Below are 16,870 nucleotides of genomic sequence, written 5' to 3'. Positions count from 1 at the left end.
CAGACCTCGTTTTCCATACCTTCAGCAGCGGCTCTGGCGCCTTTCGCTTCTTTCCCGGCTCTGGCGCCTTTTGCTTCTTTCCCGGCAGTGGGCAATCTTTCCAATTTTTCAACAGCTCATTTATTTCCTCGCTGCTCCTCGTACGCGGGCGTTTTCGGGGTTCGGTTTCACCATCGAACAGATCCTTGCATTTCCTCCACAGGTCATCGTCGCGGAGCCACCTTCGATGTCCCATGAACACGGTTTTTGAAGATCCGGGATCTCTATCTAGCTGGCAATACGTTGTGTCATCCATGCACCTTACGCATCCAGAAAATCCGTGGACTACCTGCCCCGCGAGATATCCGTAACTGAGATAGTCGTGCACCGTCGTGAGCAGTGCGACTCTCATAGGGAAATATTCTTTCTCTGCGGCGTCCCACGTATTGGCTGGCGTTTTCCACAACGTGTCTCTCTCCTCTTTCAGCAGCCCCAGATACAGATTGATGTCGTTCCCTGGTTGTTTCAGCCCTTCAATTAGTATACTCATGTGAATGTACTTCCTCTTCATGCACAACCAGGCGGGAAGGTTGTACATCCACACAAACACAGGCCATGTGCTATGTGTGCTTCTTTGGCTGCCAAACGGATTGACTCCATCGATGCTCGCGCCCAGCACAATGTTCCTTGGATCCTTCCCAAATTCTGGGTATTCGAAGTTCAACGCTTGCCACTGGCTCGCATCCTTAGGGTGACTCAGCATCTTGTCTTTTTTATTTATCTCCGGATCATTTCCGTCATCTTCCCGCTTCTTCTCCTCCCTATCCGCATGCCAACGCAGGAGCTTTGCTACCTTAGGGTCCGCGAAATACCGCTGCAGACGAGGAGTGATCGGAAAGTACCACACCTATTTTTGAGGAGATTTCTTCCTCTTCTTGTATCGACTGACGCCACACACCGGACATATGGTAGACTCCGCGTGCTCGTCCCAATAAATGATGCAATTGTTCATGCACACATGGTATTTTACGTGCGGTAAATCCAGAGGACACACAATTTTCTTCGCATCCTCGAAACTGGTCGGGCACTTGTTCCCCTTGGGAAGACGTTCGTGCCAGAATGACATGTTCTCGTCGAAGCATGCGTCGGTCATTTTGTGTTTTACCTTCATCTCCAGAACCATGAGCGTTACTTTCAGGCGGGTATCCTCGGGCCTGCATCCTTCATACAATGGAGTAACCGCGTCTATCTCCAGTTGATCCAGTTTGGCTTTCTCTCGGGCGGCAGCTCTTGCGTTATCCGTCTGCTTGAGAAGCAGCTCTTGAATATGAGAGTCCTGCACCCAGCCTCCATCGTCGTCTGCTCCGGCATCTTCATCTTCATGATCATGCCCTTCGTCTTGATCTTCCTCATCATCATGTACGGCATCTTCTACATGATGACTGTGTACAGCATCACCGTCGTGATCATGTCCTGGAGATTCTTCGTCTTCTCGCCCACCCTCGCCGCGGTGGTACTTGTCTTGTTGCCCTTCCTCATTTCTTGCCCGGCCCCCATGGACGACTTCATAGTCATCTTCATCACCTTGCCACCGATAGCCATCCATGAAACCACGCAAGAGCAGGTGGTCCCGCACCTGCCCGGAATCCGGGTCCGCAATAAGGCTCTTCAGCTTGCATCTTCGACACGGACATCTTATCTCCATCTCATTCTTTTGAAGCATCTCGGCCTTCGCGGAGCTCAAAAACCTATTCACGATGCCTTCGGTCATCGTGCGGACCATGGTCGCCTGCGGGGTAGAGCAAAACGATATTCTAGAACCAAGAAAAAATTTGGCATGACCTTCCCTAAAAATAGGACCAAAAAGAATGCATAGTGCCAAAATTCTTGCCGAAACGGAAATGAATCAACATTCCGGCAAAATATTGGCAACTATCGCATTTCAAATACCGGTACCTGCAAACACAAACATATATGCAACACCACAAACACATGCAACACCACAAACATACATAGATCTAGCTAGGCCACAAAAAGTGCATGTGCACGTTGTTAGAGCGAGCTAGGGAGAAAAAAAGTAGATCTACATCATGAAGATAGCTTTCCCCTTACTTACCTATCAAAAAAAGGTAATTTCACCACTTAATTTTGATGAATCTATGGTGGAAATGAGGTGAGGAGGAGGAGGCAGCCGAAAGCTTGGAGAAGGAGGTGGAGGGAATGAAGTGGGGAAAGTGAGTGGGTAGGTGTGGGGCTGTCCAAAATATCTTGTTGGGTCCCAGGTTACTAATGGCGCACCACCTGCAAATACGCCATTAGTAACGCTGGTTACTAATGGCGCACCTGTAGGTGGTGCGCCATTAGTAGTTTTGCAGAAAAGTAAATATATATATATATATACTAATGGCGCACTTTTACAGGGTGCGCCATTAGTAGTTTAAACTAGTAATGGCGCACTGTGAGGCGGTGCGCCATTAGTAGTTTTGCAAAAAAAAAGAATAAAAAAAATTTAGTACTGGCACACTCCATGTCTGGTGCGCCATTACTAGTTAGAACTAGTAATGGCGCACTTCGGTAGGATGCGCCATTAGTATGTATGTAAAAATGAAAAAAAAAATTTATCACTAGTGGCGCACCAGTTTTCTGGTGCGCCATTAGTGTCTTCCACACTAATGGCGCATCACCAACTGGTGCGCCATTAGTATATAGTAGTGGCACACTACTTCCCTGGTGCGCCATTAGTGTCAATCCTATCTATAGCCCTTTTCCTAGTAGTGACGTGGGCGAGGGAGCGGGCGTAAGGCGTGGTAAGCAAGCTTCACCTCATCCTGCGAGCCACCGCGCCCTTGGGCGGGGGAGACGGTGTACTAAGCAAGCTTCTCCTCATTCTGCGAGTTGACGGGACATATCAAAAGTACTCCAGTGTATAGAGCCTTGCCTCTAAGGTAGGCCCCACATGGTTTGCCTCTTTTTTTAACATAACACGTCAAGTCGCAATTTGTTTGTTCACCCATGGTAGACGATCCTCCCTCCACTAAGTGGACAACCAGTACACGTGCCAAATTACCACGTGGGCTGCCTTTTTGTACAGAAATGAGCTCCACCGTGTACCCGCGCGGGTGTGGTTGGGAAAGAGACGGGTGTACGTGCGTCGTGCATGCACCTCTTCTCTTCGTGCACGTCCCCCACCTACGTGGGGTGTGTGTGAGAGATACAAACCATGTTCGTGAGTGTTTTTTGTTTTGGGGTGGGGGTGGGGTGGGGGGTTGATTTCATGAATTATTTGTGGGAATATGTGTCGATGACATCTCAAACAAAATTTTGCATGCAATGTGTGCGAAATGGAGGCCTATCCATATCATACACAGAGGGTCGGGCAATCCACAAGAAGAGAGGGAGGGGTCATAGCTATCGATAGAGTCAAAGAGATGATCAAGTGGGTGGGTGCGAGATCGATGAAGAGACCCATCGAAATTGTTTGTGTGTACAAGTCAAAGATATTGGGCGACTAGCCTACCGGAACATTAGAGGGCACACGTCAAGTTTGTGCGTGGCAGGGAGACATGACTAGAGCGCTCGATGTATCGGTGTGTGTGGGGGGAGGGGGTGGTGGGAGGGTTAGGCAGAGGCCTAACTATAGAGGTAGAACGACTCGTATATGTGTTGAGAAGGAGAGACCCAGCGATGTCTTGAGGGAGATAGGTCGACATCCATACATAACTGAAGGACGGGAAATATGATGGGACAGAGAGAGAGAGAGGAGGGAGAGAGGGAGGGTGTCGGTGTCAAAACCGGCGGATCTCGGGTAGGGGGTCCCGAACTGTGCATCTAGGCTGGATGGTAACAGGAGGCAGGGGACACAACGTTTTACCCAGGTTTGGGCCCTCTTGATGGAGGTAAAACCCTACGTCCTGCTTGATTAATATTGACGATATGGGTAGTACAATAGTAGATCTACCACGAGATCAGAGAGGCTAAACCCTAGAAGCTAGCCTATGGTATGATTGTATGTTGTGGTTGTTGTCCTACAGACTAAAACCCTTCGGTTTATATAGACACCGGAGAGGGTTAGGGTTACCCAAGGTCGGTTACAAAGGAGGAGATATCCATATCCGTATTGCCTAGCTTGACATCCACGCCAAGTAGAGTCCCATCCGAACACGAGACGAAGTCTTCAATCTTGCATCTCCATAGTCTAACAGTCCGGCCAATGGAGATAGTCCGGCTGTCCAGAGACCCCCTAATCCAGGACTCCCTCAGTAGCCCCTGAACCAGGCTTCAATGACGATGAGTCCGGCGCGTAGTATTGTCTTCGGCATTGCAAGGCGGGTTCCTTCTCCAAATACATCACAGAAGAATTTGAATACGAGGATAGTGTCCGACCCTGCAAAATAAGTTCCACATACCACCGTAGCGAGACTAATATTTTCGCAAATCTAATTTTCTGACTTGTTTTGATAGTATAACGTTATGTCATGGCCCGGTGATCATTTGAACCATTTCCTTTAACTTGCCCCGCACATAACGCGAGGCAGTTTTTCGACACGTCTTGTTAAAGCAGAGATCGTGTCCCCTTATTAAGGGATTCTCATCAATACGGGCGTGGGTAACCCAACCGCGCCATCAATTACGGCGCTTGGGGGATAAGCGAGTTTTACCAGGCAAGTGGGGACGCTTAGCTTCCTATGCCCATATAAAGGGATAAGGATTCACCTTTCTATCCACGCCTTCTTCCTCCTTTGCTCATCCATTTTCGCACACTCGAGCTCTAGCGCCCAAGTCCGCACTTCCCACCTCAACCTTCTCCAACCATGTCCGGAGCGGGAGGCAGGTGGATGGTCTCCTCCGTCACGGAGGGAGACATCAAGAAGCTGCGCAGAGCTAGATACTTAGCCGCAAATATCATGCATCGGCTGCCTGCTGCGGGGCAGATCGTCCCTACCCCGGAACCTCACGAGAGGGTAGTCTTCCTCCACCACTTCCTCCGCGGACTGGTGTTTCCCCTCCATCCATTCGTCTGTGGTCTCATGTTCTACTACGGGCTGGACTTTCATGATCTGGCCCCGAACTTCATCCTCAACATTTTGGCGTTCATCGTCGTGTGTGAGGCCTACCTCCGCATCCGTCCCCACTTCGGCCTGTGGTTAAAGACCTTCAATATCAAGCCGAAGGTGGTACGAGGCCAACAAGCAGAATGTGGCGGCGCCATGGTGGGCAAGATGCCCAATTTTATATGGCTTGAAGGCTCCTTCGTGGAGACAATAAAGGGATGGCAATCGGCGTGGTTCTACATCACCGAGCCGCGCGACGCCAAATGGGCGACAACCCCCGAGTTTCGATCCGGATTCCCTACATGGCTCACTTCTTGGAAAGAGAAGGGCTTGTCTTGGGGTTCATCGGTGGAGCTAGATGGACTCCAGAAATGTATCCGGAGTATGGCAAGCAAGAAGCTCAAGCTTGTCAACTTAGTCTAGGTTATGCTCATCCGCCGGATCCTCCCGTGTCAACAACGGAATTCTAACTTGTGGGAGTTTGACCTGGCCCGACACCAGACTCTGAGCAAGCTCTTTGATACGGCGCACAAGGACGTCTGGGAGGTGCTGTTCAAGGGCGCCGAGGTCCCTCCTTCTCTCGCCAAGGACCGCGGACTAAGCGCAAAGCGCCTAGCGCGTTCGGTGAGTTCAATACGTCCCGTAGGACATTTATTTCCCCTAGCTTAATCATGTGCGGGGTCTAATCTCCATGCCTTTGACAGGACTGGGTGGAGATGTCGGGGCAGATTAACTATCCGGCCCCTTTGCCCGAAGGCCCAGCAGATGCTCTTCTGGCGAAGATGCTGACTCCGGGTCCTTATACGGTGCCGGAGAAGAGCAAGAAGGCCAAGGGAACCCGAAAGAGTTCCCGACGCCAGGCGTCGTCGGACTCACCGTCCAATGACTCTGCGGCGCACTCCTCCCCCGAAGATGAGGAAGAAGAAGAAGAAGCTCCCCCTCCTGCAGGGGAGATAAGAAAAGGAAGGCCGCCCTAACTGGGGGGGCCGAAGGGTCCAAGAAGGGAAGGACTCTCCTTCCGGACAGCTCCACCGCCGCCGACGAAGACGAAGTCGAGTGGTTGCCCAGGGCCAAGCCCCTGGGGAGATCGTAAGTATTCGGATACCAGAGTAACTCGTAGCATTCCTTTGTTGCACTGCTTTCCCTAATGCCGAACATGATTATGAAGGCCGCCGTGAACCAGCATCAATGTATCATCAAACGGCTCCCTGGGCTCGTCGGACATGGATAGCGATCCAGTCCCAATCGCCACCTCCCCTCATCCTGCTGACGACGCTGAGGTGTTGTCTCAAGAGGCACCGGGTCGAGGGGAGACAATCCTGGAGGCGCCTCAAGGTGACCTTCCGGACTTCGGGAGTCGAGGGGACAGGGCCCCTGAGAGCTCCGAGTTCGGCCCTCAGCCGAACACCGCGCCGGACCCTCCAGCGGTTCCGGGCTCGGGCAGGCGGCCTCCTTCTAAGAGGGGCAAGACGCCTGTGCCGGTGACCTCTGTCCATCCAGAGGCGCCGGACAATCTGCTGGAAGTGCTTTGCAGCGCTTCCATCGACGAGGAGCACCGCACTATCATGAGTGCGGTGATCCAGAAGGTTCAGCCCGCCAAGAGCGGATTTACTGAAGCCTGTGCCAGCCTTCTAACAGGCTTTGAGGTAAGTGTTTTAAAATGTAGTAGAAATATTACCGCATAGACAGTAGTCCCTGATGCTTTGTTCGGTGTTCACAAAGAAAAGCCAAACAGAGGATCAAATAATATCGTAGGAGTCTAATATAAGTATGTCAATATGCATATGCAGGCTTCGTTGCTGGCGTCTGCCGCACTGACTGCGGAAGTCGCCATACTGAAGCAGGACCTCGAGGGGTCCAGGAAAGAGCTCGGCCTTGCCAAGAGGCAGCTCGAGGAGAACAAGGGTAAGTAATACCCTGTCTATAGATATGTATATATAAAGGAAGACGCGATTGCAAAATGACAGGATCATCGTATATTTGCCAGGGGCCACGACCGAGGTGGCGACCCTAAAGCAAGCGCTAACCAAGGCCGAAGATAGAGCAGCCAAGGAGCGCACCGAGCGAGAGAAGCACGAGGCTCGGGTGGGCGAGGTCCAGCAAGAGCTCCAGGCTCTCGTGGCGAAGCACGATGCATTGGAGCTTGACTCAAAGACGCGAGAATCTGAGCTTGCCGCGGCCCTCGAGAGCGCAAAAAGTGCCAAGGCCGAAGCCCAAAAGGCCCTCCAGGAGATCGACGCGATGAAGAAGATAGCGGCGGGTAAGGCTTTCTATATGCAAAGCAGGCATGTAAAAGTAAATTACCGATTACTTACCTGAATCCGGAGCTCTCCAGGAGCATTCGTAGATTTTCCCCGCAGCGTGTCCGATGCCGCACAATTTTACCAGGCCGAGGATGGAAGCTCAACGGAGAGGCTGTTCTGGTCTCAGTATGCTGAGGCCGAACACACGGTGCCAATGAGCGACCAGCTGAAGCAGATGGTTGAGCTGCATAAGGCGGCCGATCGGGCCATGAAGAGCTTTATAGTCCGGCTGTGGCCTGGCGACACCCTTCCGAACAGCTTCTTCGGCCTGGTGAGGCGTCTTGTGGATGCCTGCCCGTGGCTGGAGGTCGTCAAGGAATCTGTCTGCATTGAAGGTGCACGCCGGGCTTTCGCCCATGTGAAATTGCAGTGGGTCAAGCTAGACGTCGTGAAGCTTATCAAGGAGGGGCCGCCGGAGGGCAAGGAGCACCGCCACCCCGAGATGTACTACGAGGGTGTTCTGCCGGGTGCCCGTCTCATAGCGGACGAGTGTTCAAAAGATGTAATATTTGAGTGAGACTTGCTCGTTTTATCCTATATTTATGAAAACTTGTTTCATATGCGCTATGCAACGCTTGTTTGAATATAAAATATTACCTTCTGTTTGGCTGTTTATCCAATCTGAGAGATGGCTAGTCCTCGGCTTCTACCCCCATGCGACGAGTGCTGGGGTGTTCGGGATAAACCTGAGCACTCTTGTTCCCATGTTTGGGTCCTTCGAGGGAGGTGCTCAGCACAGCGAACAAGGCAACCAGACTAATAATGCTTTATCACTCTCACTTAGCCATAGAATTCTATAATTTTAAATTTCGGCGAAGCCCCTGGTATTCGGAAGGCCGAATTTGGGGCGTGATGCACGCCTTTAAGCCAGAAAGGGCCGGCCCCTCGCTCTAAGCGGCATAAGTCTTTAGGGACTCAAAAACCTCGCCGAACAGCGACCAGTCTCTCGCCTTATCATGACAGTCAGTTTTAGCTTTCTCTACTGAGGTGCTGAACCCAGCAGAACCGGGGCACAATCGCAGTAGTTCTCCTAGCGCTACCTTAGCCGATAGAGCGGAACGTAAGGTACCAAAACATAGGAGCCGGGCAAACCCAACATTTGACCAAAGACATGATTCGGAGCTAATGCATATAATGCTATAAGTTCGGGGTGCCGCACTTGTGAAAATGTTCGGACTTTTCACACCGTATTGTGGGGTACGTAAGCCCCTGGTGTATTAGCCGTACCAAAGTGTACGGTTGCAAGGCGTCATTAATGAACACATGGATATGTATATATAACAAGAATGCAATAATAGTCATAATGTCATGCATTGTTTATTCAAAAAATTGCGTTAAAGCAGAGTGATACAGATAGTGCGATAAGCAAAGAGTAGGACTATGTCCCTTCCAACGGCAAGCTATGGAATGATATTAAATCGAATATTTCGCTCGTTACTGTAATCCATCTAGGAATTCCGTGGTATGACGTAGCTGTCTGCCTCCTTGGTTGCTGCATCATCTGTTCGGCAATAGTGCTGCCGGACAGTGTTTCCAGAGATTAAGGTCCTGAAAAAAAGGAGAAAAATAACCAAACGGGGAGCCCCTAGTGCGGTTTAAGCCGCGTCTTGTAGCGAGCCGCAGTTGTGCCCCCCTCCCCACCTGTGCCCATGGTATTTTTACTCCGTAATTATGTACGCGCGGCACGAGTTTCGCCGTTGGGATGGGATTGGGGTGGCCGCCGTATTGCTACGCGAGCTCAGATCGCGCTAGGCGGTCTATTTGCCGATTGCTCCGAGCACGCTTGAAGGTGTCCGGGCTTTGAAGCGCCGAACCGGTTGATTGCCTTGAGAGGCTGCTTTGCGCTTCTGCTGTGAGGGCCGCGGTGTGCTCCTCTGTTCGGAGAGAGCGCTCCGTGTTTCCATTGACTGTAATAACTCTACGAGGTCCTGGCATCTTGAGCTTGAGGTATGCACAATGCGGTACCGCATTGAATCTAGCAAATGCGGTTCGCCCGAGCAGCGCGTGATAACCACTGCGGAACGGGACTATATCGAAGATTAACACTTCACTTCAGAAGTTATCCGGGGATCCGAAGACCACTTCTAGTGTAATTGAGCTTGTGCAATGGGCCTCAACACCTGGAATGACGCCTTTAAAGGTCATTTTTGTGGGTTTGATCCTTGAGGGGTCTATACCCATTTTGCGCACTGTGTCTTGATAAAGCAGGTTCAGGCTGCTGCCGCCATCCATAAGGACTCGAGTGAGGTGAAATCCGTCAATGATTGGGTCTAGGACCAGTGCGGCAAATCCGCCATGACGGATACTAGTGGGGTGGTCCCTGCGATCGAAGGTGATCATACAAGAGGACCAAGGGTTGAACTTTGGGGCAACTGGCACCAACGCATATACGTCCCTGAGTGCACGCCCCCTCTTGGGGATGTGGGTTGCGTATATCATGTTCACCGTCCGCACTTGCGGGGGAAACCTCTTCTGTCCTCCGGTGTGTGGCTGCCGGGGCTCCTCCTTGTCATCGCTATACGGCCCCTTGTTATTGTTTTCGGCAATTAACTTGCCGGCATGCTTGAACACCCAACAATCCCTGTTGGTGTGATTGGCTGGCTTGTCTGTGGTGCCATGTATTTGACACGAGCGATCGAGTATATGGTCCAAGCTGGACGGACCTGGCGTACTATGTTTAAATGGCTTTTTCCGCTGACCAGGTTTAGAGCCTTTGAATCCAACATTGACTGCCGTATCCTCGGTATTTTCGCTGTTAATGCGGCGCTTATGTTTGTTGCGACGTGACCTGCTATCGCCTTCCTTGGTATCCGAGGTACCATGGTTCTTTGATATGCTATTACTGCGAGCCAGCCAGCTGTCTTCTCCCGCACAAAAGCGGGTCATGAGCGTCGTGAGAGCTGCCATGGATTTCGGCTTTTCCTGACCAAGGTGCCGGGCTAGCCACTCGTCTCGGATGTTGTGTTTGAAAGCCGCTAAGGCCTCTGCATCCGGACAGTCGACGATTTGATTTTTCTTTGTAAGGAACCGAGTCCAGAATTGCCTGGCCGACTCTTCTGGCTGTTGAATTATGTGGCTCAAGGCATCGGCGTCTTGTGGTCGCACATAAGTGCCCTGAAAGTTGTCGAGGAATGCGGCTTCCAGATCTTCCCAACAGGTAATGGAGTCCGCTGGCAAGCTGTTAAGCAAATGCCGCGCTGGTCCTTTGAGCTTTAGTGGGAGGTATTTGATGGCATGTAAGTCATCACCGCGGGCCATGTGGATGTGGAGGAGGAAATCCTCGATCCATACTGCGGGATCTGTTGTGCCGTCGTATGATTCAATATTTACAGGTTTGAAACCTTCTGGGAATTGATGATCCATTACTTCGTCTGTGAAGCATAAGGGGTGTGTGGCTCCTCTGTATTGGGCTATATCGCGACGCAACTCGAATGGGTCTTGCCCGCTGTGTTCGGCCCGGCCGGACTTGCTTTTACTGTATCCGGCATGACGTTTATCGTCTCGCAGAGTGGTGCGCCCTCGTGATCCATAGATCGATCTTGCATGCTTTGCTTTGTCCTCCAATATGTCTCGCAAGTATGGCGTATCTCCCCATGCCTTTTTATATGAATGGCATCGGGGTGGAGGCTGAGTTTTTGGCTGGAATGCGTCTCTATCGCGTCCACGAGGTGGCCGATCAGCCGTATCGTACGCTTCTTCCTCCAGTCGGGGTAGTAACCTGCACTTTGGGTAATTCTTGGAGGGGCGCTCGAGTTTATATTCCTCGGCCGCGAGGACTTCAGTCCATCTGTCAGCTAGCAGATCTTGATCTGCTTGAAGCTGTTGCTGCTTTTTCTTCAGGCTATTTGCTGCGGCCATAAGCCGGCGCTTGAAGCACTCTTGTTCGACGGGATCCTCTGGTACGGCAAACTCATCATCGCCGAGGCTTGCCTCATCTTCGGAGGGGGGTATGTAATTGTCATCCTCCTCCTCTCCGTCTACCGCTCTCTCAAGAGGGCTGGCTCCTCCATCCTTCTGCTCTAAATCTTCCTGGAGGGGATTGTTGTTGTCTTTGGCACTATCCGGGGTGTTATTATCTCTTGTGCCGGTATCACCACTTTTGCTTTGGCGGTACTTAGAGTGGCGCCGCTGATGTCGGCGCTTGGGTTGCTTCTTGGAGGGGTCATCCTCTGCTATCTCATCGCCATTGCCTTCTTTGGGTGTATCCACCATGTATATGTCATATGACAAGGTGGCTTTCCAGTGCCCTATAGGCGCTGGTTCATCTTTGTCTCCTACATCATCGTCCATACCGTCGATGTCCTCGGAGTCACAGTCGAGCATGTCGGTTAGATCATCGACAGTGGCTACGAAGTGGGTGGTGGGTGGGCGTCGAATTTCTTCGTCTTCCGCATCCCAATCCTATTGGCCATAATCCGGCTAGGGCTCTCCTGACAAAGAGAGAGACCTTAGTGAATTCAGAATATCGCCGAAGGGCGCGTGCTGAAAGACATCCGCGGCGGTGAATTCCATGATCGGCGCCCAATCGAATTCGATTGGCAGGGGCGCGGGCGATTCGAAGTCCGAAAAAGAGTCTGGCACCTTGGAGTCACGGGCTTCGCGGAGGATTAGGCTGGTGTTCGGCTTGATCGCCGTTGAGACTGTAGCCCCTGAGGCAGTGTCTAGCCACCCGTCCTCGATTCGTGCAGTTGGCTCCGAGCTAAGGGTCGGAGCTGATGCGGGCGCGGGCTCTGGGGTACTGTTCGGCGGCAGAGCTAGGTCATACCCATCATGACAGTGCGGCGCGCCCTGCTGTGGCTCGAACCCATCGAAGATCAAGTCTCCGCGGATGTCGGCCGTGTAGTTCAAACTTCCAAATCTGACCTGATGGCCAGGGGTGTAGCTTTCAATCTGCTCCAGATGGCCAAGCGAATTAGCCCACAGTGCAAAGCCGCCGAACGCGAAGATCTGTCCGGGGAGAAAGGTCTCACCCTGGACCACATCATTGTTGATGATCGGAGGAGCCATCGGGCCTAAAGGTGACGACATAGAGGAACTCTCAACGAAAACACCAATGTCGGTGTCAAAACCGGCGGATCTCGGGTAGGGGGTCCCGAACTGTGTGTCTAGGCTGGATGGTAACAGGAGGCAGGGGACACAACATTTTACCCAGGTTCGGGCCCTCTTGATGGAGGTAAAACCCTACGTCCTGCTTGATTAATATTGATGATATGGGTAGTACAAGAGTAGATCTACCACGATATCAGAGAGGCTAAACCCTAGAAGCTAGCCTATGGTATGATTGTATGTTGTGGTTATTGTCCTACGGACTAAAACCCTTCGGTTTATATAGACACCGGAGAGGGTTAGGGTTACACAAGGTCGGTTACAAAGGAGGAGATATCCATATCTGTATTGCCTAGCTTGCCTTCCATGCCAAGTAGAGTCCCATCCGGACATGAGACGAAGTCTTCAATCTTGCATCTTCATAGTCTAACAGTCCGGCCAATGGAAATAGTCCGGCTGTCCGGAGACCCCCTAATCCAGGACTCCCTCAGAGGGAGAGGGAGGGAGAGGGGTAGAGTGCTGGATGGGTGATGGAGTTGCTTCTCGAAGATGGTGGGAGAGGCCTACTAGACAAACTGAGGGTGGAACTGCAATGTTATCAATAAGAGTGGGGATGTGTTTCTGTGTGTGCCTGTGCGTGATAGATCTGTCGGGACGCATCCATGGATGATGAAGGGGAACCATGTGTTTGGTAAGCAAACCTAACTAGATCGGTAGATCAATTGTTGTTTGTCGGAGGAAGGGAGAGACACAACTAATGAGGTAGATCGATTGACGTGTGGGTAAAAACGAGTTATAAGGACCTAGCTAGCTATATGTATAGCGAGAGATCGGTCGGTGTACGTCCATTTGCTAGAGGCAAATAAGGCCCAGTGAGACGGATAGACAGAGAGAATGGAGCTAGGAGGTGGTGCGTGAGGCCCAACTACTAGCTAGATAGGGGGAGGAGTGTGTGGTTGTGAGAGCGATGAAAAGAGGGGCGAGAGTTTACACGTGTGTCTGACCGTATGAGAGACATGAGGCAAGGACACATAAAGGAGGAGATTGAAGGTCTGTTTGTATGTTGTAGGCAGGCACCACTGGAGAGGTTTATCGATCGGTGTGTGTCGGAAAGGAGTTGTGGAGACTCTGGGAGAACGACCTAAAGAAAAAAATGAATGTGCCAGGTGGATAGAATGCCGAGGGAGGGGGAGGGCGAGGAGGGCATGTGCATGCACGAGAGAAAGTTAGTGGTAGCTACAAAGGTTAGAGGATTGTGTGGGTGTAAGAGACTAACAAAGATCATAATTTGATATGAAAGCGGATTCATATATTTGAATAGAAGATCATAGTGTTTTAAACATTGCATGCATGAATATAGCGGTGATACACGTGCTGTGCACATGTTATACCATAATGCTAAATGCCGAACAATCTAAACCATACTATACATCAAAAAATCTCACATTTTATTTGAATTTGTGATAATGTGTGGCGTTCGCAGCTTACAACTAAATATCAAACAATCTAAACAATACTATGTATCGAACATTCTCACATTTTATTTGAATTTGTGGTAATGTGTGGTGTTTGCAACTCACATCTAAATACTTGTAGGCGTAGGGGCGGGGCACCATACATAATGTGATAAACACATTATACATATGAGACATGGTTTAGATTATGAAGATCTAGCTAGAGCTAGAAATGTAATGTGGTTTGAAATCAAAATAAAGTGGATTCAAAAAAATCTAGTTGGAGTTAATATAGGAGTACACATAGTTCATATGTAACTCGAGACTAATCATGTGGTGTGATGTGAAGATAATACACAAACGATGACTTAACTTGACAATAATGATGATTCTAGATCTTGTTAAAACAGAGAAACGAATTCAAATGCTTTGACTTCACAACAATCATTACTGTAGATCTTATTCAAATAGAGAAACAAATTTAAATTTATTTCATATTGAAGCGGTAGTATATACGTTTGGAATGCACTAAAACGTTCATTTGAGTAGTAGGTTGCATGCATTATACACGTAGCGAAATATTTTAATTGAACATAACATGAATTCAAAGTTTTGAATGACATTTGTAGGGCGCATTGATTTGGGACAGTACACGTTAGGCTTGTCCGGAAATTTCAACCCGCGCCTTGTTAGCACGAAATATTTAAGATATACCTTTGTCTCGTTGTGCTCCGACAACTCCCTCTATCTCAACCCGCGCCTTGCTATTGCAAAATTACAACGCGCGCAAAAACTCCCACCTCCTGTGAAATCCAGACACGCGAAATGCCCGTGGTACCCCTGAACCGAAAGAACCGCCTCAAATCGGTGGGGGTACTTTCATAACTTACCCCACATTTAGGACAAGCGCGTCTCTAAGCCATGGTTCCCCACTGCCATCCCATCCGCCCACCCATTCGTACACCGAGGCCGCGGAAACCCACGACGAAACCCCACACCCTGCTCCGTCCGCCACCCAGCCAGAGCCTCTTCCCCGACGACGTCGTCCACAGCAACACCTCGATGTCCCTCATCCACCGTACCGGATGAGGATCTGTCGTCGATCTCATCATCCCGCCGGTTCAGCCACCCTGTCCTCCACCTCCAAGGAGCTGCCTCGACGTTTCCCTTGTCTTTCGTGCCACCTCCATTCCCACACCACCGACTTCACCTGCATCACCGGAAGAGCATCATCATCACCGTTTCCTCGGATGAAGCTGCGGCCTAATCGGCGCCACCAAAGAGGTTGTACACTAATTGCCGCATTTTCTTCTTGATTCGATTTCATGGTGCTACCGGCGCTCGGTCCCAAGCCGACACGGCGCGGCTCCATCCACGGCGGCGTCACCGGCCACTTCCTCCACGGCGTTGCTCCCTCGGCGGCGACGTCCACATTAGTAGGACCTGCTGCTGCTTTAGCTCTTGCTCGCGCTGCTACTCTGCTCTTGCTCTCAGTCCCCTCCCTGGTCTGCTGTTGCTATTGCTCTTGCTTGCGCTGCTGCTCTCGCTCTTGCTCTTGCTTGTGATGCTGCTCCGATTTAGCTACACTTGAGTCGACTGAATCGACTTTTGGGTCAGTCGATTTTCAGGTGGTGGGGGGGCTCGCCGGGGTGAAGGAATAACCAGCCGCAGCGGGGAGGGGGGCTCGCCGGAGAGATACCCCACTATCTATCTTATGGTTCAGGATGTAGGCGGTGGTCGCCGGTGGTGGCGGGGCGGTGGCGTGGGGATCGCCGGAGAAAAAGCTCGGCACGGGGTGGCCTAGAGGGATGGCCGGGGCGGCGGTGGGGAGTGTTTTCGGGGCAGGCGGGGCAGCGCACCGCCGGCCGCGGGTGGCGGGGGGCTGCTGTTTGGCCGGCTCAGGGGGGTGGAGGTTGAAGATGAACCGCAGGCCCTTGATTTCGTATCCAACGGCTGCAAAATCGACTGACCAGAGATGAAAAAGTCAGTCGACCGACATGTAGCCTCACCTTGCTAGTGCGTTCAGTTTTGACAACAAAATTCAGTTTCGACAGCAAAATTCAGTTTCGACGGTTAAGTTCAGTTTCGACAGTTAAGTTCAGTTTCGACAGTTAAGTTCAGAGATGAGTGGCTGATGTATTTTACATCTAGCACTTTGTGGTTATGTATTTTACGTCATGTATTGGAGATGCTATTAGAATTCCACTCAAGTTAACGTTGTTCGTTGTCTCTCTTGTCCTGCTTCAGCCTCGGCATCGTACAACTTGGAGCTGCTCCAACGATGAAACCCTCCATAGCGGAGCAGTACCTCGGGCTCCATCTCTAGACACCTAAGATCTTCTTCCCCTCCTCCGACAGCCAAGTAAGCCGGAGCATCCTCACCGGCCAACCCAATCACGCTGAGATCAACATGGCTTCGCCAAAGAGGTTCTACACTTGTTGCATCTCTTTTTTACTCTACATGTTATATATATTGTCCACTGAGCACACAGATTTGTTCCTTTAGTGTCTCCTTGAAAGAAAAAACGTAGGAATTTTAATTTTCACTTGTCCTCCTTTTCAAATTCCTATTCATGAAGCACAAGACTAAGAGATAGTAGCATAATAGCATTATAACCGTACATTTCCTTGTGGTTTGACTTAATGTCACCATGCTTCTTTGCATCCTGTGATCTTCCAATTGTTGTGAATCAAACACCTAGATTGGCAGAAATCCTGTGTTTTTAAATTCTCCGTTTTGTACGTGCATTCCTATCCTATTCCTGTCTATTTCCTATCCCTACATTGTTGGAATCCTCCAATTCAAACAAGCCCTTACAGAATTACTTCTCTTACAGATAGTTGTCAAAGAAAACCTTGCGTGTTTGTCCCGCTCCTGCTGCGCCATCGTCCACCCCAGCTCAGCTGCTCCAACGACAGAAGGGTCCAGCACAGCAGGGATCCGGCCTCCAGACTGTCTTTCGCCGCCCCAGATCTTCTTCCCTGCCACTGGCAGCCATGAAAACTGCACTACCATCATCAACCGAGCAGATGACCT

The sequence above is a fragment of the Triticum urartu genome, chromosome 3 (assembly GCF_003073215.2).
Source record: "Triticum urartu cultivar G1812 chromosome 3, Tu2.1, whole genome shotgun sequence".
In the NCBI taxonomy this organism is placed as follows: domain Eukaryota; kingdom Viridiplantae; phylum Streptophyta; class Magnoliopsida; order Poales; family Poaceae; genus Triticum; species Triticum urartu.
This window is presented reverse-complemented; position numbering follows the sequence as displayed.